Genomic DNA, 25,459 nt, shown 5'->3' with positions numbered 1-25,459 from the left:
TTAGATAGGTTAACACTCTTAGCAGGGAGGCAGAGGCAGGGAGGCCCGATGTGTATATGAGCAGGTTCAAGATTATAAGAGATATCCCACACATCAGCAAACATAGAAGGAGACACAGAGATAGGTGTAGAGAGAGACAGAGATAGCTCTATGTAGAGAGAGAGGGACGTAGAGAGAATGAGACAGATAGGCGCAGAGAGAGGAGGCGCAGAGAGAGGAGGCGCAGAGAGAGGGGGCGCAGAGAATAGGATGTACATGAGTGCTTTTCATTGAGCAGTGCAGAAATAGCTGCAATAGAGGTCTGTACAAATGGTGCAGTGTGTAGACACATGCAAAGGTAGGGGAAGGAAAGAGGAGAACATGTGGATAAAAGCAGGAGTGTGGAAGTTAGAGAAATTAGAAAAGTTTAACAGAGGAGTGAGGAAACAGCAAGCAGAAAGAACAAGAGAGAGGTTACATTGGGATGACGTTCTGTGGTAAAGAGAAAATGCTAGGAGAGAGCTTTCAAATATTAGAGGACATGAATTGAGGGAGCAAATGTATAAATCAAAACCTGAGGGGGAGGTATAGCACGAAAGCTTGCACAGCAGATTATAGTCTTAATGTTGCGTGTAACTGTCAGGGTATTCAAGAAGTTAAATTCTCACAAGTGCAGAGTTCATGATGAAATGCTGAATCTAGTCCCCCTCCAATTTAATTTTAATATAACTTTTCCATTCTTCATTACTGCAAAAAGCAAACAAAACAAAACCACATTGCATTACTATTTTCAAAATGGATTGAATGGCATATTCAACAGTGACTGTGTGATGCCAATATTCCCCACTCACTCGTAGTGAAGCACATATTGTACTAGTGTTGAAAGTAGGCCGGTAGAGTCAGGTACGCAGTACTGATAAAACAATAAGTGCCCGTCGTAAGTACCAGCTCCGCAACAGTGCGGGCATCACATTAGTGACGTGGATGAACATATATGGATAAGCCCATATTAAGGCATCACGTGACCAGAGCCGTCACTGACTGGGTATACGTAAAGACGCAGGGAGATGCAAGGAAAGGGAGGGAGAGAGACAGGGAGAAGATGTGAAACGGAGGAAGGCACGGATGGAGGGAGTTCTTCCGAGCTTCTGCGGGCCTCTCTCTTTCACTGGTGCATGCCGGGAGCTGGTCCCAACATCCACAAAGTGTGTGTGTATTATTGGTTGTATTTTATGGGGGTAGGAGGGTAGTGTGTATATTGTGTGTGTGGGAGTATTATATTGTGTGTAGAGGTGCAGAGGAGAGTACTAGATTGTGTATCTTGTGTAAGGGTGTTGTGTATATTGTGTTTGGAGCTATAATATTATTGGGGAGATTAGTATTGAGGAGGTATTATAGTGTGTATTGTGGGGAGTATTAGTGTGTGTATTGTTTGTGGGTGACAGATGCTGGGGGTATGCAGCAATCCCTGCACTGAGGTCCGAGGCGGCTCTGCATCGCTCGCACGCACTGTGGACGACCAAGCATGTGCCCATGATAATCATGGCCTTAGAGGGATGAGTGTGTCAGAGCCTAGAAGGGGTATATATATAATGGAGGAGGGAGGAGGAAGGAGGAGGAGGGAGGAGGAGATGATAGCATTGTAAAAGTTAACAAGATAGTTAGTTTAAGCAGAAAGTGAGGAGAGGTTAGAGATAAGGGTAGATGTCAGAGGAGAGAGTTCAATTAAGCTGAGGTATCGAGTAGGACAGGGGTGAGGGGAATGAGAGGTGGTGGATGAGAGCAGAAGAGGTCATGTACAAATAGACCTTGTTAGTCAGAGAGCAGTCATTCCAGAGGGCACGTGAGAAGTGAAGAGTAAAGTGAGACATGGAATGTGGATTACATTAGATGGGTTAATACGCTTAGCAGGGAGGTGGAGAGAGAGAGGCAAGAGGCAGAGAGTGGTGCAGGGGTTGAGGAAGAGATGTTGCATGTACCTTATCAGAACATTAAAGAACATCAATTCACACTGGTGCAGAGTTGATGATGAATCCAGTTCACCTCCAATTCAATTTTAACAGAAATGTTTCATTCTTCATTACTGAAAAAAAAGAAAAGTAAAAAACATTTCATTACTATTTTCAAAATGGATTGAATTCCCCCAACAATGACTATGTGTTACCAATATATCCCTCTCAGTCCCACTGCAGCATATACTGTACCAGTGTGAAAGTAGGAAGGTACACAGTACCGGTAAAACAATACGTGCCGGTACTATGCACCATATGAATTATAAGGGGATGTAAATCTCCCAGTCTCTCTCCATATCCGCAACAGAGCGGGCTCCGGTCAGTGGCATGGATGCCCATATATGGGTATGCTCATATTTGGGCATCCCATGTCACTGACCGGAGCCGGCTCTGAGTATAGGGATATATGCGGAGACGCAGAGGTGCAAGGAAATGGGAGGAGGCACGGTGAGAAACAGGGAGAGACCACAGGAAGATAGAGGGCAACAACTTCCACAAGGTACTTGTATGGGTATAATTGTTTGTATTTTGTGCAGAGGGGGTAATTTCAGATAAAATACAATTCTCCACCCTCTACGAAACAATTCCACTTTGTTCAGTAAGCCAGAAAGTCTTGGTCCCATGTGGACTGAATTTAATGCAAATAAGGTCCTTAATACATAAGTAAAGAATAAAGTTACTTATTCTCTACTGTAAGAAGTGCCACATTGCCCACTATTTGGGTCCTGTGCCCAGATTGTGACCATGCATGGCAGAGGTGAGATTCCCCCAACTCCAATTTGCTACACTCTCCAAGAGAGATAATTGTGATCAGAGGTGGAACTAGGGGAGGGTGTGAGCAGGGTCACTGCCCAGGGAGTAACCTGACTGGGGGCACGGAAATCTCATTTAGTGCATATGTTGCGGCACTGCATTGATTGACCGGTCAATCTGCACTGCTGCCTGTCACAGTGACATCCTGATCGGGCACTGTGATCAGCTATAGCACTGACCCAGGTGAGATAGTTCAGCACTTTACAAGGAGGGAACAGATGTTGTGGGTGACAGATGCTGGAGGTAGGCCAAGACTGTTGGCCAGAGTAACGTGGAGACTTACTGCACTCTGCATGCCCATCCTCTCCCTGACATCAGGGGAAGGAAGTGGCCCTGGGGTGTGTGTAGGTATGCCAGATGTCAGTGTATGCATAAGTAAGTATGCCTGTGTAGTGGGAGGTGTAGGGGCGTTAAGCTGGAGGACTTAAAACAGGCACAAAAGCACATAGATACCTCTGATTATACCGCACCAAATGCTGATAATATCATGCTGTAGCTGCACTTTACAGAAGATGATGCAGATGTCATCATTGGTTGGTGGGTTCATTAAATCAATCCATCATATCATAACCACACTGTGCATATGATGTACTGAATCAGTAACACCAGGAAGACATCTCCATGTTAGGAGTAGAGTTGAAGTTAACAGAATATGTCCAGCACTGTGGTGTGTAGCCCATAAATAATAATTGTGCACATTACCAGAACAACATACTGTCAACTGCAAGATCATTTTGCTGCTTGTAGCGTATGCTCATCCTGTACAGTGTTGTAGTAGATCCGTCTCTTCAGTGTTCACTGCAACAAAAGTAAGACATTGCATTAATATTACAGACGTTTGGGGGCTGAAATCTCACTTCGCTGCGGACAATTTCCCTTTGCATAAGATTCTTGTGATTATGTCAATGATGATCAATAACTGCATCATAACACAGCCGCTCTATACAGAAGATGTACTTGCTCTCAATGGTCATGGAGGTAATACGTCACACAATGTACAGATATAGCAAGGATTATTTCTCCCACTGGTGCATTATGGCATTATGATGGGAAATGTTGTGAGATTCTGCATTATCAGCATCACTGAATCTTTTGGAAATTAAGTGATATTCTATGTTTTAATGCAATATTATGGATGATCAGCCGGTAAAATAATAATAGCTTGCTGTATCTGTAGCCATGCTCTACCCATGATGTGCTGAACCAATGACTGCAGAGAGATTCAGAGTGGTAAACATGACTGGAACGCATCTCTGAATAATGGGCAGCAAAGCAGTGCAGAATAGGAGGTGAAAGTATTTAAAATGGAAGATCCTTAGCAGCTGTGTGGGGAGTAGACAGTACAGACTGACCAAGTAAATGGTAAAAGGAGTAACTTCAACATTACTTGGCTTTGTTCTCCACATTGAAGCTTTCCTCCTCTTTAAATCACTAATACTGATGCCATGTGTAACCTGTACTGAGAGTTATATAATCTACTGGCCTAGATGAAACCATATGATGCAAACAGGATCCATCCCACTCCAGATTCATAGAATTGAACCACCTCAATCTTTCATAACAATCACATAGAACTGCAGCTGTGCGCTACTGCACATGTTCTTGTTATGAATGGTAGTAGATGTGGTCCTTGGGTCTTTACTTCATACTGTAGCCACCCTCTACTCATGATGTATTGAATCAACGAAAACTTGCATGGTTCAGATCACAGGAAGGGGTAGAGTAGAGATGAAAATATTCAATGTGAAACCCGTAGCAGCCGGATTGTGTGGAGTCAATAAAACGACAAATACTAAATGGTAAATGAGAAATATACACATTGCTTATCTGTCTCTGTGTAGTAATTTTCCTTCTCTTCAACTGTCCTTCAAATTTTCTCTTTTGCAAGAAAAGGAACACATGGCTTCAATATTCACTTCTGTTCTGCAGTCATCCCTCCTGAAATAAAAGTTAAGCATTGCATTGTTATTATGATAATACATACAATAAACCTTGCTCCAAACCATTTGATGCAAAGCAAATCCACCTCCCACCCACAGCTGTGCTCCTTCTAGAGCATGCATGTCAAACTCCAGTCCTCGAGGGTCCCAAACAGGCCAGGTTTTCAGTAGGGATATCCTGAAAACCTGGCCTGTTTGCTGCCCTCGAGGACTGGAGTTTGACATCCTTGTTCTTGAGCTTCTACCACGCAAGTCATCCATGTGAGTGACACTGTACTGCAGTCCTGGTCTGCACACAATCTACTGAATCAATGACATCACACTGTAAAGGCAATCTACAAGATGTATTAGTTGTCCACACTTCCGAAATGTTACTTTTATGTCCAAATCACTTATTCCCATGACCTGATATTTGTATTTGTTATTTATAGGATTGTCACAAAGAGTTGATGAGGTCACCAAATGATAGTATGTAGAGAGAAAGAGAGATCTCAGAACAGAGCCCTGATGTATACCCACAGACAGATCAATAGAAGACGAAGACATGTTAGCAACAGAGATGGAGAATGTGTGACAGGAAAGTTATGATGAAAACCAGGATAGAACTGTGTTACGGATACCAAGAGAGAGTTTAGAATATGAAGGAGGAGAGTGATTGAGAGCATCAAACGCAGCAGATAGATCAAGTAGGATTAGTAGGGAAAAGTGACCTTGGGAATTTGCTTTAAGCACAGTCTGTAGAACGAGCTGTACGAATGGCAGGTTGTAAAGGATCCAGGAGGGCATGTGATTTAAGAATGTTGACATTCTAGCAATTAGGAGACAAACAGCAGGAGGGATACAGGGCGGTAGTTAGTAAGGCACATAGGGTGTAGGTTGTTTCTGAGAAAAGGGTGACCACTACAGGCTTAAAGTAAGAGGGTAAAGAGCCAGAGAATAGGGAGGAATTGAAGATGTGGGTGAGAGTGGGGACTAAGAGATGCAGTAAGGTGTGAGGGGATACGATCTAGAGGGCATGTGGTAGAGGGAGAAGAGAAGATGATTAGCTTCCAGCTCTGTAAGAGAAGAAAAGGAGTCAAATGCAGAAGGAGAATTAGGTAGAAGGAGAGAAGGGGGAAGGGACAGAAGGAATCTCCTTGTGGGTGGCATCCACCTTGCCTCTGAAGTAGTCAAATGCTTGAGGAGAAGTGAAGGAAGGATGGCAAGTGTGAGGAGAAGGTTAGTGGAGGGAGTCAAATACAGGGGAAAAAAGACAGCGTAAATTAAATTTGAGTGTTGATGAATGTGAAAAAAAAGTAGTGTGGTTTGGCCCCAGAGAGCAGCTTTATACAGGACTGGAGACATTTTTACTGTAGAAAAATCAAATATCAATTGTGTGATTTCCTTCATAGGCATTAAGAACAGCGAGTGGAAGTGTGATGAACATGTTTGGGAATTTAGCCAAGGGTGTGGGCTAGAGGGACAAGTGTGTCAGAGCCTAGAGGGGGCATATAGATAGGAGGATAGCATTGTAAGAGTTAATAAGATTGTTAGTTTAAGCGGAAAGAGAGAGAGAGCAGAGAGGTTAGAGTAGATGTCAGAGGAGAGTTTAATTAAGCAGAGGCAAATCAGTGGGACAGGTAAGATGGGGTGAGGGGAATGACTGATTGTGAATGATGAGAGCAGAAGAGGTCATGTACAACTAGAGCCTTGTTAGTCAGAGAACGGACATTCCAGATGGCATAGGAGAAGGGAAGAGAAAAGTAAGGAAAGGAATGTGGATTACATTAGATAGGTTAACACTCTTAGCAGGGAGGCAGAGGCAGGGAGGCCCGATGTGTATATGAGCAGGTTCAAGATTATAAGAGATATCCCACACATCAGCAAACATAGAAGGAGACACAGAGATAGGTGTAGAGAGAGACAGAGATAGCTCTATGTAGAGAGAGAGGGACGTAGAGAGAATGAGACAGATAGGCGCAGAGAGAGGGGGCGCAGAGAGAGGAGGCGCCAAAAGAGGGGGCGCAGAGAGAGGGGGCACAGAGAATAGGATATTAAAGAGTGCTTTTCATTGAGCAGTGCAGAAATAGCTGCAATAGAGGTCTGTACAAATGGTGCAGTGTGTAGACACATGCAAAGGTAGGGGAAGGAAAGAGGAGAACATGTGGATAAAAGCAGGAGTGTGGAAGTTAGAGAAATTAGAAAAGTTTAACAGAGGAGTGAGGAAACAGCAAGCAGAAAGAACAAGAGAGAGGTTACATTGGGATGACGTTCTGTGGTAAAGAGAAAATGCTAGGAGAGAGCTTTCAAATATTAGAGGACATGAATTGAGGGAGCAAATGTATAAATCAAAACCTGAGGGGGAGGTATAGCACGAAAGCTTGCACAGCAGATTATAGTCTTAATGTTGCGTGTACCTGTCAGGGTATTCAAGAAGTTAAATTCTCACAAGTGCAGAGTTCATGATGAAATGCTGAATCTAGTCCCCCTCCAATTTAATTTTAATATAACTTTTCCATTCTTCATTACTGCAAAAAGCAAACAAAACAAAACCACATTGCATTACTATTTTCAAAATGGATTGAATGGCATATTCAACAGTGACTGTGTGATGCCAATATTCCCCACTCACTCGTAGTGAAGCACATATTGTACTAGTGTTGAAAGTAGGCCGGTAGAGTCAGGTACGCAGTACTGATAAAACAATAAGTGCCCGTCGTAAGTACCAGCTCCGCAACAGTGCGGGCATCACATTAGTGACGTGGATGAACATATATGGATAAGCCCATATTAAGGCATCACGTGACCAGAGCCGTCACTGACTGGGTATACGTAAAGACGCAGGGAGATGCAAGGAAAGGGAGGGAGAGAGACAGGGAGAAGATGTGAAACGGAGGAAGGCACGGATGGAGGGAGTTCTTCCGAGCTTCTGCGGGCCTCTCTCTTTCACTGGTGCATGCCGGGAGCTGGTCCCAACATCCACAAAGTGTGTGTGTATTATTGGTTGTATTTTATGGGGGTAGGAGGGTAGTGTGTATATTGTGTGTGTGGGAGTATTATATTGTGTGTAGAGGTGCAGAGGAGAGTACTAGATTGTGTATCTTGTGTAAGGGTGTTGTGTATATTGTGTTTGGAGCTATAATATTATTGGGGAGATTAGTATTGAGGAGGTATTATAGTGTGTATTGTGGGGAGTATTAGTGTGTGTATTGTTTGTGGGTGACAGATGCTGGGGGTATGCAGCAATCCCTGCACTGAGGTCCGAGGCGGCTCTGCATCGCTCGCACGCACTGTGGACGACCAAGCATGTGCCCATGATAATCATGGCCTTAGAGGGATGAGTGTGTCAGAGCCTAGAAGGGGTATATATATAATGGAGGAGGGAGGAGGAAGGAGGAGGAGGGAGGAGGAGATGATAGCATTGTAAAAGTTAACAAGATAGTTAGTTTAAGCAGAAAGTGAGGAGAGGTTAGAGATAAGGGTAGATGTCAGAGGAGAGAGTTCAATTAAGCTGAGGTATCGAGTAGGACAGGGGTGAGGGGAATGAGAGGTGGTGGATGAGAGCAGAAGAGGTCATGTACAAATAGACGTTGTTAGTCAGAGAGCAGTCATTCCAGAGGGCACGTGAGAAGTGAAGAGTAAAGTGAGACATGGAATGTGGATTACATTAGATGGGTTAATACGCTTAGCAGGGAGGTGGAGAGAGAGAGGCAAGAGGCAGAGAGTGGTGCAGGGGTTGAGGAAGAGATGTTGCATGTACCTTATCAGAACATTAAAGAACATCAATTCACACTGGTGCAGAGTTGATGATGAATCCAGTTCACCTCCAATTCAATTTTAACAGAAATGTTTCATTCTTCATTACTGAAAAAAAAGAAAAGTAAAAAACATTTCATTACTATTTTCAAAATGGATTGAATTCCCCCAACAATGACTATGTGTTACCAATATATCCCTCTCAGTCCCACTGCAGCATATACTGTACCAGTGTGAAAGTAGGAAGGTACACAGTACCGGTAAAACAATACGTGCCGGTACTATGCACCATATGAATTATAAGGGGATGTAAATCTCCCAGTCTCTCTCCATATCCGCAACAGAGCGGGCTCCGGTCAGTGGCATGGATGCCCATATATGGGTATGCTCATATTTGGGCATCCCATGTCACTGACCGGAGCCGGCTCTGAGTATAGGGATATATGCGGAGACGCAGAGGTGCAAGGAAATGGGAGGAGGCACGGTGAGAAACAGGGAGAGACCACAGGAAGATAGAGGGCAACAACTTCCACAAGGTACTTGTATGGGTATAATTGTTTGTATTTTGTGCAGAGGGGGTAATTTCAGATAAAATACAATTCTCCACCCTCTACGAAACAATTCCACTTTGTTCAGTAAGCCAGAAAGTCTTGGTCCCATGTGGACTGAATTTAATGCAAATAAGGTCCTTAATACACAAGTAAAGAATAAAGTTACTTATTCTCTACTGTAAGAAGTGCCACATTGCCCACTATTTGGGTCCTGTGCCCAGATTGTGACCATGCATGGCAGAGGTGAGATTCCCCCAACTCCAATTTGCTACACTCTCCAAGAGAGATAATTGTGATCAGAGGTGGAACTAGGGGAGGGTGTGAGCAGGGTCACTGCCCAGGGAGTAACCTGACTGGGGGCACGGAAATCTCATTTAGTGCATATGTTGCGGCACTGCATTGATTGACCGGTCAATCTGCACTGCTGCCTGTCACAGTGACATCCTGATCGGGCACTGTGATCAGCTATAGCACTGACCCAGGTGAGATAGTTCAGCACTTTACAAGGAGGGAACAGATGTTGTGGGTGACAGATGCTGGAGGTAGGCCAAGACTGTTGGCCAGAGTAACGTGGAGACTTACTGCACTCTGCATGCCCATCCTCTCCCTGACATCAGGGGAAGGAAGTGGCCCTGGGGTGTGTGTAGGTATGCCAGATGTCAGTGTATGCATAAGTAAGTATGCCTGTGTAGTGGGAGGTGTAGGGGCGTTAAGCTGGAGGACTTAAAACAGGCACAAAAGCACATAGATACCTCTGATTATACCGCACCAAATGCTGATAATATCATGCTGTAGCTGCACTTTACAGAAGATGATGCAGATGTCATCATTGGTTGGTGGGTTCATTAAATCAATCCATCATATCATAACCACACTGTGCATATGATGTACTGAATCAGTAACACCAGGAAGACATCTCCATGTTAGGAGTAGAGTTGAAGTTAACAGAATATGTCCAGCACTGTGGTGTGTAGCCCATAAATAATAATTGTGCACATTACCAGAACAACATACTGTCAACTGCAAGATCATTTTGCTGCTTGTAGCGTATGCTCATCCTGTACAGTGTTGTAGTAGATCCGTCTCTTCAGTGTTCACTGCAACAAAAGTAAGACATTGCATTAATATTACAGACGTTTGGGGGCTGAAATCTCACTTCGCTGCGGACAATTTCCCTTTGCATAAGATTCTTGTGATTATGTCAATGATGATCAATAACTGCATCATAACACAGCCGCTCTATACAGAAGATGTACTTGCTCTCAATGGTCATGGAGGTAATACGTCACACAATGTACAGATATAGCAAGGATTATTTCTCCCACTGGTGCATTATGGCATTATGATGGGAAATGTTGTGAGATTCTGCATTATCAGCATCACTGAATCTTTTGGAAATTAAGTGATATTCTATGTTTTAATGCAATATTATGGATGATCAGCCGGTAAAATAATAATAGCTTGCTGTATCTGTAGCCATGCTCTACCCATGATGTGCTGAACCAATGACTGCAGAGAGATTCAGAGTGCTAAACATGACTGGAACGCATCTCTGAATAATGGGCAGCAAAGCAGTGCAGAATAGGAGGTGAAAGTATTTAAAATGGAAGATCCTTAGCAGCTGTGTGGGGAGTAGACAGTACAGACTGACCAAGTAAATGGTAAAAGGAGTAACTTCAACATTACTTGGCTTTGTTCTCCACATTGAAGCTTTCCTCCTCTTTAAATCACTAATACTGATGCCATGTGTAACCTGTACTGAGAGTTATATAATCTACTGGCCTAGATGAAACCATATGATGCAAACAGGATCCATCCCACTCCAGATTCATAGAATTGAACCACCTCAACCTTTCATAACAATCACATAGAACTGCAGCTGTGCGCTACTGCACATGTTCTTGTTATGAATGGTAGTAGATGTGGTCCTTGGGTCTTTACTTCATACTGTAGCCACCCTCTACTCATGATGTATTGAATCAACGAAAACTTGCATGGTTCAGATCACAGGAAGGGGTAGAGTAGAGATGAAAATATTCAATGTGAAACCCGTAGCAGCCGGATTGTGTGGAGTCAATAAAACGACAAATACTAAATGGTAAATGAGAAATATACACATTGCTTATCTGTCTCTGTGTAGTAATTTTCCTTCTCTTCAACTGTCCTTCAAATTTTCTCTTTTGCAAGAAAAGGAACACATGGCTTCAATATTCACTTCTGTTCTGCAGTCATCCCTCCTGAAATAAAAGTTAAGCATTGCATTGTTATTATGATAATACATACAATAAACCTTGCTCCAAACCATTTGATGCAAAGCAAATCCACCTCCCACCCACAGCTGTGCTCCTTCTAGAGCATGCATGTCAAACTCCAGTCCTCGAGGGTCCCAAACAGGCCAGGTTTTCAGTAGGGATATCCTGAAAACCTGGCCTGTTTGCTGCCCTCGAGGACTGGAGTTTGACATCCTTGTTCTTGAGCTTCTACCACGCAAGTCATCCATGTGAGTGACACTGTACTGCAGTCCTGGTCTGCACACAATCTACTGAATCAATGACATCACACTGTAAAGGCAATCTACAAGATGTATTAGTTGTCCACACTTCCGAAATGTTACTTTTATGTCCAAATCACTTATTCCCATGACCTGATATTTGTATTTGTTATTTATAGGATTGTCACAAAGAGTTGATGAGGTCACCAAATGATAGTATGTAGAGAGAAAGAGAGATCTCAGAACAGAGCCCTGATGTATACCCACAGACAGATCAATAGAAGACGAAGACATGTTAGCAACAGAGATGGAGAATGTGTGACAGGAAAGTTATGATGAAAACCAGGATAGAACTGTGTTACGGATACCAAGAGAGAGTTTAGAATATGAAGGAGGAGAGTGATTGAGAGCATCAAACGCAGCAGATAGATCAAGTAGGATTAGTAGGGAAAAGTGACCTTGGGAATTTGCATTAAGCACAGTCTGTAGAACGAGCTGTACGAAAGGCAGGTTGTAAAGGATCCAGGAGGGAATGTGATTTAAGAATGTTGACATTCTAGCAATTAGGAGACAAACAGCAGGAGGGATACAGGGCGGTAGTTAGTAAGGCACATAGGGTGTAGGTTGTTTCTGAGAAAAGGGTGACCACTACAGGCTTAAAGTAAGAGGGTAAAGAGCCAGAGAATAGGGAGGAATTGAAGATGTGGGTGAGAGTGGGGACTAAGAGATGCAGTAAGGTGTGAGGGGATACGATCTAGAGGGCATGTGGTAGAGGGAGAAGAGAAGATGATTAGCTTCCAGCTCTGTAAGAGAAGAAAAGGAGTCAAATGCAGAAGGAGAATTAGGTAGAAGGAGAGAAGGGGGAAGGGACAGAAGGAATCTCCTTGTGGGTGGCATCCACCTTGCCTCTGAAGTAGTCAAATGCTTGAGGAGAAGTGAAGGAAGGATGGCAAGTGTGAGGAGAAGGTTAGTGGAGGGAGTCAAATACAGGGAAAAAAAGACAGCGTAAATTAAATTTGAGTGTTGATGAATGTGAAAAAAAAGTAGTGTGGTTTGGCCCCAGAGAGCAGCTTTATACAGGACTGGAGACATTTTTACTGTAGAAAAATCAAATATCAATTGTGTGATTTCCTTCATAGGCATTAAGAACAGCGAGTGGAAGTGTGATGAACATGTTTGGGAATTTAGCCAAGGGTGTGGGCTAGAGGGACAAGTGTGTCAGAGCCTAGAGGGGGCATATAGATAGGAGGATAGCATTGTAAGAGTTAATAAGATTGTTAGTTTAAGCGGAAAGAGAGAGAGAGCAGAGAGGTTAGAGTAGATGTCAGAGGAGAGTTTAATTAAGCAGAGGCAAATCAGTGGGACAGGTAAGATGGGGTGAGGGGAATGACTGATTGTGAATGATGAGAGCAGAAGAGGTCATGTACAACTAGAGCCTTGTTAGTCAGAGAACGGACATTCCAGATGGCATAGGAGAAGGGAAGAGAAAAGTAAGGAAAGGAATGTGGATTACATTAGATAGGTTAACACTCTTAGCAGGGAGGCAGAGGCAGGGAGGCCCGATGTGTATATGAGCAGGTTCAAGATTATAAGAGATATCCCACACATCAGCAAACATAGAAGGAGACACAGAGATAGGTGTAGAGAGAGACAGAGATAGCTCTATGTAGAGAGAGAGGGACGTAGAGAGAATGAGACAGATAGGCGCAGAGAGAGGGGGCGCAGAGAGAGGAGGCGCCAAAAGAGGGGGCGCAGAGAGAGGGGGCACAGAGAATAGGATATTAAAGAGTGCTTTTCATTGAGCAGTGCAGAAATAGCTGCAATAGAGGTCTGTACAAATGGTGCAGTGTGTAGACACATGCAAAGGTAGGGGAAGGAAAGAGGAGAACATGTGGATAAAAGCAGGAGTGTGGAAGTTAGAGAAATTAGAAAAGTTTAACAGAGGAGTGAGGAAACAGCAAGCAGAAAGAACAAGAGAGAGGTTACATTGGGATGACGTTCTGTGGTAAAGAGAAAATGCTAGGAGAGAGCTTTCAAATATTAGAGGACATGAATTGAGGGAGCAAATGTATAAATCAAAACCTGAGGGGGAGGTATAGCACGAAAGCTTGCACAGCAGATTATAGTCTTAATGTTGCGTGTACCTGTCAGGGTATTCAAGAAGTTAAATTCTCACAAGTGCAGAGTTCATGATGAAATGCTGAATCTAGTCCCCCTCCAATTTAATTTTAATATAACTTTTCCATTCTTCATTACTGCAAAAAGCAAACAAAACAAAACCACATTGCATTACTATTTTCAAAATGGATTGAATGGCATATTCAACAGTGACTGTGTGATGCCAATATTCCCCACTCACTCGTAGTGAAGCACATATTGTACTAGTGTTGAAAGTAGGCCGGTAGAGTCAGGTACGCAGTACTGATAAAACAATAAGTGCCCGTCGTAAGTACCAGCTCCGCAACAGTGCGGGCATCACATTAGTGACGTGGATGAACATATATGGATAAGCCCATATTAAGGCATCACGTGACCAGAGCCGTCACTGACTGGGTATACGTAAAGACGCAGGGAGATGCAAGGAAAGGGAGGGAGAGAGACAGGGAGAAGATGTGAAACGGAGGAAGGCACGGATGGAGGGAGTTCTTCCGAGCTTCTGCGGGCCTCTCTCTTTCACTGGTGCATGCCGGGAGCTGGTCCCAACATCCACAAAGTGTGTGTGTATTATTGGTTGTATTTTATGGGGGTAGGAGGGTAGTGTGTATATTGTGTGTGTGGGAGTATTATATTGTGTGTAGAGGTGCAGAGGAGAGTACTAGATTGTGTATCTTGTGTAAGGGTGTTGTGTATATTGTGTTTGGAGCTATAATATTATTGGGGAGATTAGTATTGAGGAGGTATTATAGTGTGTATTGTGGGGAGTATTAGTGTGTGTATTGTTTGTGGGTGACAGATGCTGGGGGTATGCAGCAATCCCTGCACTGAGGTCCGAGGCGGCTCTGCATCGCTCGCACGCACTGTGGACGACCAAGCATGTGCCCATGATAATCATGGCCTTAGAGGGATGAGTGTGTCAGAGCCTAGAAGGGGTATATATATAATGGAGGAGGGAGGAGGAAGGAGGAGGAGGGAGGAGGAGATGATAGCATTGTAAAAGTTAACAAGATAGTTAGTTTAAGCAGAAAGTGAGGAGAGGTTAGAGATAAGGGTAGATGTCAGAGGAGAGAGTTCAATTAAGCTGAGGTATCGAGTAGGACAGGGGTGAGGGGAATGAGAGGTGGTGGATGAGAGCAGAAGAGGTCATGTACAAATAGACCTTGTTAGTCAGAGAGCAGTCATTCCAGAGGGCACGTGAGAAGTGAAGAGTAAAGTGAGACATGGAATGTGGATTACATTAGATGGGTTAATACGCTTAGCAGGGAGGTGGAGAGAGAGAGGCAAGAGGCAGAGAGTGGTGCAGGGGTTGAGGAAGAGATGTTGCATGTACCTTATCAGAACATTAAAGAACATCAATTCACACTGGTGCAGAGTTGATGATGAATCCAGTTCACCTCCAATTCAATTTTAACAGAAATGTTTCATTCTTCATTACTGAAAAAAAAGAAAAGTAAAAAACATTTCATTACTATTTTCAAAATGGATTGAATTCCCCCAACAATGACTATGTGTTACCAATATATCCCTCTCAGTCCCACTGCAGCATATACTGTACCAGTGTGAAAGTAGGAAGGTACACAGTACCGGTAAAACAATACGTGCCGGTACTATGCACCATATGAATTATAAGGGGATGTAAATCTCCCAGTCTCTCTCCATATCCGCAACAGAGCGGGCTCCGGTCAGTGGCATGGATGCCCATATATGGGTATGCTCATATTTGGCATCCCATGTCACTGACCGGAGCCGGCTCTGAGTATAGGGATATATGCGGAGACGCAGAGGTGCAAGGAAATGGGAGGAGGCACGGTGAGAAACAGGGAGAGACCACAGGAAGATAGAGGGCAACAACTTCCACAAGGTACTTGTATGGGTATAATTGTTTGTATTTTGTGCAGAGGGGGTAATTTCAGATAAAATACAATTCTCCACCCTCTACGAAACAATTCCACTTTGTTCAGTAAGCCAGAAAGTCTTGGTCCCATGTGGACTGAATTTAATGCAAATAAGGTCCTTAATACACAAGTAAAGAATAAAGTTACTTATTCTCTACTGTAAGAAGTGCCACATTGCCCACTATTTGGGTCCTGTGCCCAGATTGTGACCATGCATGGCAGAGGTGAGATTCCCCCAACTCCAATTTGCTACACTCTCCAAGAGAGATAATTGTGATCAGAGGTGGAACTAGGGGAGGGTGTGAGCAGGGTCACTGCCCAGGGAGTAACCTGACTGGGGGCACGGAAATCTCATTTAGTGCATATGTTGCGGCACTGCATTGATTGACCGGTCAATCTGCACTGCTGCCTGTCACAGTGACATCCTGATCGGGCACTGTGATCAGCTATAGCACTGACCCAGGTGAGATAGTTCAGCACTTTACAAGGAGGGAACAGATGTTGTGGGTGACAGATGCTGGAGGTAGGCCAAGACTGTTGGCCAGAGTAACGTGGAGACTTACTGCACTCTGCATGCCCATCCTCTCCCTGACATCAGGGGAAGGAAGTGGCCCTGGGGTGTGTGTAGGTATGCCAGATGTCAGTGTATGCATAAGTAAGTATGCCTGTGTAGTGGGAGGTGTAGGGGCGTTAAGCTGGAGGACTTAAAACAGGCACAAAAGCACATAGATACCTCTGATTATACCGCACCAAATGCTGATAATATCATGCTGTAGCTGCACTTTACAGAAGATGATGCAGATGTCATCATTGGTTGGTGGGTTCATTAAATCAATCCATCATATCATAACCACACTGTGCATATGATGTACTGAATCAGTAACACCAGGAAGACATCTCCATGTTAGGAGTAGAGTTGAAGTTAACAGAATATGTCCAGCACTGTGGTGTGTAGCCCATAAATAATAATTGTGCACATTACCAGAACAACATACTGTCAACTGCAAGATCATTTTGCTGCTTGTAGCGTATGCTCATCCTGTACAGTGTTGTAGTAGATCCGTCTCTTCAGTGTTCACTGCAACAAAAGTAAGACATTGCATTAATATTACAGACGTTTGGGGGCTGAAATCTCACTTCGCTGCGGACAATTTCCCTTTGCATAAGATTCTTGTGATTATGTCAATGATGATCAATAACTGCATCATAACACAGCCGCTCTATACAGAAGATGTACTTGCTCTCAATGGTCATGGAGGTAATACGTCACACAATGTACAGATATAGCAAGGATTATTTCTCCCACTGGTGCATTATGGCATTATGATGGGAAATGTTGTGAGATTCTGCATTATCAGCATCACTGAATCTTTTGGAAATTAAGTGATATTCTATGTTTTAATGCAATATTATGGATGATCAGCCGGTAAAATAATAATAGCTTGCTGTATCTGTAGCCATGCTCTACCCATGATGTGCTGAACCAATGACTGCAGAGAGATTCAGAGTGCTAAACATGACTGGAACGCATCTCTGAATAATGGGCAGCAAAGCAGTGCAGAATAGGAGGTGAAAGTATTTAAAATGGAAGATCCTTAGCAGCTGTGTGGGGAGTAGACAGTACAGACTGACCAAGTAAATGGTAAAAGGAGTAACTTCAACATTACTTGGCTTTGTTCTCCACATTGAAGCTTTCCTCCTCTTTAAATCACTAATACTGATGCCATGTGTAACCTGTACTGAGAGTTATATAATCTACTGGCCTAGATGAAACCATATGATGCAAACAGGATCCATCCCACTCCAGATTCATAGAATTGAACCACCTCAACCTTTCATAACAATCACATAGAACTGCAGCTGTGCGCTACTGCACATGTTCTTGTTATGAATGGTAGTAGATGTGGTCCTTGGGTCTTTACTTCATACTGTAGCCACCCTCTACTCATGATGTATTGAATCAACGAAAACTTGCATGGTTCAGATCACAGGAAGGGGTAGAGTAGAGATGAAAATATTCAATGTGAAACCCGTAGCAGCCGGATTGTGTGGAGTCAATAAAACGACAAATACTAAATGGTAAATGAGAAATATACACATTGCTTATCTGTCTCTGTGTAGTAATTTTCCTTCTCTTCAACTGTCCTTCAAATTTTCTCTTTTGCAAGAAAAGGAACACATGGCTTCAATATTCACTTCTGTTCTGCAGTCATCCCTCCTGAAATAAAAGTTAAGCATTGCATTGTTATTATGATAATACATACAATAAACCTTGCTCCAAACCATTTGATGCAAAGCAAATCCACCTCCCACCCACAGCTGTGCTCCTTCTAGAGCATGCATGTCAAACTCCAGTCCTCGAGGGTCCCAAACAGGCCAGGTTTTCAGTAGGGATATCCTGAAAACCTGGCCTGTTTGCTGCCCTCGAGGACTGGAGTTTGACATCCTTGTTCTTGAGCTTCTACCACGCAAGTCATCCATGTGAGTGACACTGTACTGCAGTCCTGGTCTGCACACAATCTACTGAATCAATGACATCACACTGTAAAGGCAATCTACAAGATGTATTAGTTGTCCACACTTCCGAAATGTTACTTTTATGTCCAAATCACTTATTCCCATGACCTGATATTTGTATTTGTTATTTATAGGATTGTCACAAAGAGTTGATGAGGTCACCAAATGATAGTATGTAGAGAGAAAGAGAGATCTCAGAACAGAGCCCTGATGTATACCCACAGACAGATCAATAGAAGACGAAGACATGTTAGCAACAGAGATGGAGAATGTGTGACAGGAAAGTTATGATGAAAACCAGGATAGAACTGTGTTACGGATACCAAGAGAGAGTTTAGAATATGAAGGAGGAGAGTGATTGAGAGCATCAAACGCAGCAGATAGATCAAGTAGGATTAGTAGGGAAAAGTGACCTTGGGAATTTGCTTTAAGCACAGTCTGTAGAACGAGCTGTACGAAAGGCAGGTTGTAAAGGATCCAGGAGGGCATGTGATTTAAGAATGTTGACATTCTAGCAATTAGGAGACAAACAGCAGGAGGGATATAGGGCGGTAGTTAGTAAGGCACATAGGGTGTAGGTTGTTTCTGAGAAAAGGGTGACCACTACAGGCTTAAAGTAAGAGGGTAAAGAGCCAGAGAATAGCGAGGACTTGAAGATGTGGGTGAGAGTGGGGACTAAGAGATGCAGTAAGGTGTGAGGGGATACGATCTAGAGGGCATGTGGTAGAGGGAGAAGAGAAGATGATTAGCTTCCAGCTCTGTAAGAGAAGAAAAGGAGTCAAATGCAGAAGGAGAATTAGGTAGAAGGAGAGAAGGGGGAAGGGACAGAAGGAATCTCCTTGTGGGTGGCATCCACCTTGCCTCTGAAGTAGTCAAATGCTTGAGGAGAAGTGAAGGAAGGATGGCAAGTGTGAGAAGAAGGTTAGTGGAGGGAGTCAAATACAGGGGAAAAAAGACAGCGTAAATTAAATTTGTGTGTTGATGAATGTGGAAAAAAAAGTAGTGTGGTTTGGCCCCAGAGAGCAGCTTTATACAGGACTGGAGACATTTTTACTGTAGAAAAATCAAACATCAAGTGTGAGATTTCCTTCATAGGCATTAAGAACAGTGAGTGGAAGTGTGATGAACATGTTTGGGAATTTAGCCAAGGGTGTGGGTTAGAGGGACGTGTGTGTCAGAGCTTGAAGGGGCATATAGAGGATAGCATTGTAAGAGTTAATAAGATTGTCAGTTTAAGCAGAAAGAGAGAGAGAGAGCAGAGAGGTTAGAGTAGATGTCAGAGGAGAGTTTAATTAAGCAGAGGAAAATCAGTGGGACAGGTAAGATGGGGTGAGGGGAATGACTGATTGTGAATGATGAGAGCAGAAGAGGTCATGTACAACTAGAGCCTTGTTAGTCAGAGAACGGGCATTCCAGATGGCATAGGAGAAGGGAAGAGAAAAGTAAGGAAAGGAATGTGGATTACATTAGATAGGTTAACACTCTTAGCAGGGAGGCAGAGGCAGGGAGACCCGATGTGTATATGAGCAGGTTCAAGATTATAAGAGATATCCCACACATCAGCAAACATAGAAGGAGACACAGAGATAGGTGTAGAGAGAGACAGAGATAGCTCTATGTAGAGAGAGAGGGACGTAGAGAGAATGAGAAAGATAGGCGCAGAGAGAGGGGGTGCAGAGAGAGAGGGGGTGCAGAGAGAGAGGGGGCGCAGAGAGAGAGGGGGCGCAGAGAGAGAGGGGGCGCAGAGAGAGAGGGGGCGCAGAGAGAGAGGGGGCGCAGAGAGAGAGGGGGCGCAGAGAGAGAGGGGGCGCAGAGAGAGAGGGGGCGCAGAGAGAGAGGGGGCGCAGAGAGAGAGGGGGCGCAGAGAGAGAGGGGGCGCAGAGAGAGAGGGGGCGCAGAGAGAGAGGGGGCGCAGAGAGAGAGGGGGCGCAGAGAGAGGGGGCGCAGAGAATAGGATGTACATGAGTGCTTTTCATTGAGCAGTGCAGAAATAGCTGCAATAGAGGTCTGTACAAATGGTGCAGTGTGTAGACACATGCAAAGGTAGGGGAAGGAAAGAGGAGAACATGTGGATAAAAGCAGGAGTGTGGAAGTTAGAGAAATTAGAAAAGTTTAACAGAAAAGTGAGGAAACAGCAAGCAGAGAGAACAAGAGAGAGGTTACATTGGGATGACGTTCTGTGGTAGAGAGAAAATGCTAGGAGAGAGCTTTCAAATATTAGAGGACATGACTTGAGGGAGCAAATGTATAAATCAAAACCTGAGGGGGAGGTATAGCACGAAAGCTTGCACAGCAGATTATAGTCTTAAAGTTGCGTGTACCTCTCAGGGCATTCAAGAAGGTAAATTCTCAAAAGTGCAGAGTTCATGATGAAATGCTGAATCCAGTTCCCCTCCAATTTAATTTTAATATAACTTATCCATTCTTCATTACTGCAAAAAGCAAACAAAACAAAACCACATTGCATTACTATTTTCAAAATGGATTGAATGGCATATTCAACAGTGACTGTGTGATGCCAATATTCCCCACTCACTCGTAGTGAAGCACTTATTGTACTAGTGTTGAAAGTAGGCCGGTAGAGTCAGGTACGCAGTACTGATAAAACAATAAGTGCGCGTCGTAAGTACCAGCTCCGCAACAGTGCGGGCATCACATTAGTGACGTGGATGAACATATATGGATAAGCCCATATTAAGGCATCACGTGACCAGAGCCGTCACTGACTGGGTATACGTAAAGACGCAGGGAGATGCAAGGAAAGGGAGGGAAACAGACAGGGAGAAGATGGGAAACGGAGGGAGGCACGGATGGAGAGAGGGAGTTCTTCCGAGCTTCTGCTGGCCTCTCTCTTTCACTGGTGCATGCCGGGAGCTGGTCCCAACATCCACAAAGTGTGTGTGTATTATTGGTTGTATTTTATGGGGGTAGGAGGGTAGTGTGTATATTGTGTGTGTGGGAGTATTATATTGTGTGTAGAGGTGCAGAGGAGAGTACTAGATTGTGTATCTTGTGTAAGGGTGTTGTGTATATTGTGTTTGGAGCTATAATATTATTGGGGAGATTAGTATTGAGGAGGTATTATAGTGTGTATTGTGGGGAGTATTAGTGTGTGTATTGTTTGTGGGTGACAGATGCTGGGGTATGCAGCAATCCCTGCACTGAGGTCCGAGGCGGCTCTGCATCGCTCGCACGCACTGTGGATGACCAAGCATGTGCCCATGATAATCATGGCCTTAGAGGGATGAGTGTGTCAGAGCCTAGAAGGGGCATATAAATATATAATGGAGGAGGGAGGAGGGAGGAGGAGGAGATGATAGCATTGTAAAAGTTAACAAGATAGTTAGTTTAAGCAGAAAGTGAGGAGAGGTTAGAGATAAGGGTAGATGTCAGAGGAGAGAGTTCAATTAAGCTGAGGTATCGAGTAGGACAGGGGTGAGGGGAATGAGAAGTGGTGGATGATGAGAGCAGAAGAGGTCATGTACAAATAGACCTTGTTAGTCAGAGAGCAGACATTCCAGAGGGCACGTGAGAAGTGAAGAGTAAAGTGAGACATGGAATGTGGATTACATTAGATAGGTTAATACGCTTAGCAGGGAGGTGGAGAGAGAGAGGCAAGAGGCAGAGAGTGGTGCAGGGGTTGAGGAAGAGATGTTGCATGTACCTTATCAGAACATTAAAGAACATCAATTCACACTGGTGCAGAGTTGATGATGATTCCAGTTCACCTCCAATTCAATTTTAACAGAACTTTTTCATTCTTCATTACTGCAAAAAAAAAAGTATAAAACATTGCATTACTATTTTCAAAATGGATTGAATTCCCCCAACAATAACTATGTGTTACCAATATATCCCTCTCAGTCCCACTGCAGCACATACTGTACCAGTGTGAAAGTAGGAAGGTACACAGTAACGGTAAAACAATACGTGCCGGTACTATGCACCATATGAATTATAAGGGGATGTAAATCTCCCAGTCTCTCTCCATATCCGCAACAGAGTGGGCTCCGGTCAGTGGCATGGATGCCCATGTATGGATATGCTCATATTTGGGCATCCCATGTCACTGACCGGAGCCGGCTCTGAGTATAGGGATATATGCGGAGACGCAGAGGTGCAAGGAAATGGGAGGAGGCACGGTGAGAAACAGGGAGAGACCACAGGAAGATAGAGGGCAACAACTTCCACAAGGTACATGTATGTGTATAATTGTTTGTATTTTGTGCAGAGGGGGTAATTTCAGATAAAATACAATTCTCCACCCTCTACGAAACAATTCCACTTTGTTCAGTAAGCCAGAAAGTCTTGGTCCCATGGGGACTGAATTTTAATGCAAATAAGGTCCTCAATACACAAGTAAAGAATATAGTTACTTATTCTCTACTGTAAGAAGTGCCACATTGCCCACTATTTGGGTCCTGTGCCCAGATTGTGACCATGCATGGCAGAGGTGAGATTCCACCAACACCAATTTGCTACACTCTCCAAGAGAGATAATTGTGGTCAGAGGTGGAACTAGGGGAGGGGGTGAGCAGGGTCACTGCCCAGGGAGTAACCTGACAGGGGGCACGAAAATCTCATTTAGTGCATATGGTGCGGCACTGCATTGATTGACCGGTCAATCTGCACTGCTGCCTGTCACAGTGACATCATGATCGGGCACTGTGATCAGCTATAGCACTGACCCAGGTGAGATAGTTCAGCACTTTACAAGGAGGGAACAGATGTTGTGGGTGACAGATGCTGGGGGTAGGCCAAGACTGTTGGCCAGAGTAACGTGGAGACTTACTGCACTCTGCATGCCCATCCTCTCCCTGACATCAGGGGAAGGAAGTGGCCCTGGGGTGTGTGTAGGTATGCCAGATGTCAGTGTATGCATAAGTAAGTATGTCTGTGTAGTGGGAGGTGTAGGGGCGTTAAGCTGGAGGACTTAAAACAGGCACACATCTCACTTCGCTGCGGACAATTTCCCTTTGCATAAGATTCTTGTGATTATGTCAATGATGATCAATAACTGCATCATAACACAGCCGCTCTATACAGAAGATGTACTTGCTATCAATGGTCATGGAGGTAATACGTCACACAATGTACAGATATAGCAAGGATTATTTCTTCCTCTGGTGCATTATGGCATTATGATGGGAAATGTTGTGAGATTCTGCATTATCAGCATCACTGAATCTTTTGGAAATTAAGTGATATTCTATGTTTTAATGCAATATTATGGACTATGGACTGTATCTGTAGCCATGCTCTACCCATGATGTGCTGAACCAATGACTGCAGAGAGATTCAGAGTGGTAAACATGACTGGAACGCATCTCTGAATAATGGGCAGCAAAGCAGTGCAGAATAGGAGGTGAAAGTATTTAAAATGGAAGATCCTTAGCAGCTGTGTGGGGAGTAGACAGTACAGACTGACCAAGTAAATGGTAAAAGGAGTAACTTCAACATTACTTGGCATTGTTCTCCACATTGAAGCTTTCCTCCTCTTTACATCACTAATACTGATGCCATGTGTAACCTGTACTGAGAGTTATATAATCTACTGGCCTAGATGAAACCATGTGATGCAAACAGGATCCATCCCACTCCAGATTCATAGAATTGAACCACCTCAACCTTTCATAACAATCACATAGAACTGCAGCTGTGCGCTACTGCACATGTTCTTGTTATGAATGGTAGTAGATGTGGTCCTTGGGTCTTTACTTCATACTGTAGCCACACTCTACTCATGATGTATTGAATCAATGAAAACTTGCATGGTTCAGATCACAGGAAGGGGTAGAGTAGAGATGAAAATGTTCAATGTGAAACCCGTAGCAGCCGGATTGTGTGGAGTCAATAAAACGACAAATACTAAATGGTAAATGAGAAATATACACATTGCTTATCTGTCTCTGTGTAGTAATTTTCATTCTGTTCAACTGTCCTTCAAATTTTCTCTTTTGCAAGAAAAGGAACACATGGCTTCAATATTCACTTCTGTTCTGCAGTCATCCCTCCTGAAATAAAAGTTAAGCATTGCATTGTTATTATGATAATACATACAATAAACCTTGCTCCAAACCATTTGATGCAAAGCAAATCCACCTCCCACCCACAGCTGTGCTCCGTCTAGAGCATGCATGTCAAACTCCAGTCCTCGAGGGTCCCAAACAGGCCAGGTTTTCAGTAGGGATATCCTGAAAACCTGGCCTGTTTGCTGCCCTCGAGGACTGGAGTTTGACATCCTTGTTCTTGAGCTTCTACCACGCAAGTCATCCATGTGAGTGACACTGTACTGCAGTCCTGGTCTGCACACAATCTACTGAATCAATGACATCACACTGTAAAGGCAATCTACAAGATGTATTAGTTGTCCACACTTCCGAAATGTTACTTTTATGTCCAAATCACTTATTCCCATGACCTGATATTTGTATTTGTTATTTATAGGATTTTCACATGTATTACTACTGTGAAACGCTATATACATTAATAGTGCTATATAAATAAATACATACACATTTATATATAATAATAATAACAGCATGTTCTTTTAAAGCGCTGCTAGTTTTACGTAGCGCTATACAGAGACATTTTGCAGACACAAGTCCCTGCCCCATAGAGCTTACAATCTATGACATTGGTGCCTGAGGCACAGAGGATATGAAGTGACTTGCCCAAGGTCACACACACACAAATATATATACATAAATATATACATATATACACACACACACACACACACACATATATATGAAAACTAACACAGAAAAAAATAATCCCCTGAATAGCACTCTAACATACACAAATTGTATCAATAAAGGTTTATTAATCACATACACATAAATGGTTAAAATGAGGAGCAGTGGTGACCTACAAAGCTGTTATAAACTGAACCTTAAGGTGTGGGGAAAAATGCTACACTGCAGTAATAAGTACAAAGTGTGTAAATAAAGTGTAGAGGCAAGAAATATATGGAAATGAGAACACTCAGACCGGCCGGTCAAGTACTACCTAAGTTGAAGCCCCCTGTGTGAAGTGCTTGTATGAAACTAGTGTATAACTAACAAGCAAGGAAATGAATAAGTTAATTATATAAGTTAGTAATATGATCCAAGCCTATAGATATGAAACACACAGATGAGCAAAAAATTGGCAGATATAACTAACAAGCCAAAATAGGTAGCAAAAGTACTTAGACCAGTCCTGAGTGTACAGCAAAGTGTCCAGCAGAGTGGTAGCAGATATCCACAGCTTAACTGCTCGTAGGTTCAGGGAGAGTGAGTCTCAGCACATGCTCCCAGGGTTGCTTGGAGCACAGACTGCAAGATTCAGCGGAGAGAAGGAGAAACAGCTGAGATCACCACCACAT

The 25,459-nt window shown here is 43.5% G+C and overlaps 1 long non-coding RNA gene across 1 annotated transcript; it reads right to left on the bottom strand.

The window, feature by feature from the left end:
• Positions 1–593: 593 nt before the first annotated feature.
• LOC142475362 (uncharacterized) lies at positions 594–25,459 on the bottom strand. The gene is made up of 14 exons (XR_012790895.1): positions 25,283–25,459; positions 23,985–24,104; positions 21,755–21,858; positions 20,412–20,522; positions 17,670–17,791; positions 16,556–16,651; positions 15,009–15,112; positions 13,666–13,776; positions 10,032–10,127; positions 8,484–8,587; positions 7,141–7,251; positions 3,507–3,602; positions 1,959–2,062; positions 594–726 (listed from the first exon to the last, which is right to left on the bottom strand). It is a non-coding gene; the product is annotated as an uncharacterized LOC142475362 (long non-coding RNA).

This window comes from Ascaphus truei, unplaced genomic scaffold, assembly GCF_040206685.1.
Source record: "Ascaphus truei isolate aAscTru1 unplaced genomic scaffold, aAscTru1.hap1 HAP1_SCAFFOLD_1190, whole genome shotgun sequence".
NCBI lineage: Eukaryota > Metazoa > Chordata > Amphibia > Anura > Ascaphidae > Ascaphus > Ascaphus truei.
This window is presented reverse-complemented; position numbering and strand designations above follow the sequence as displayed.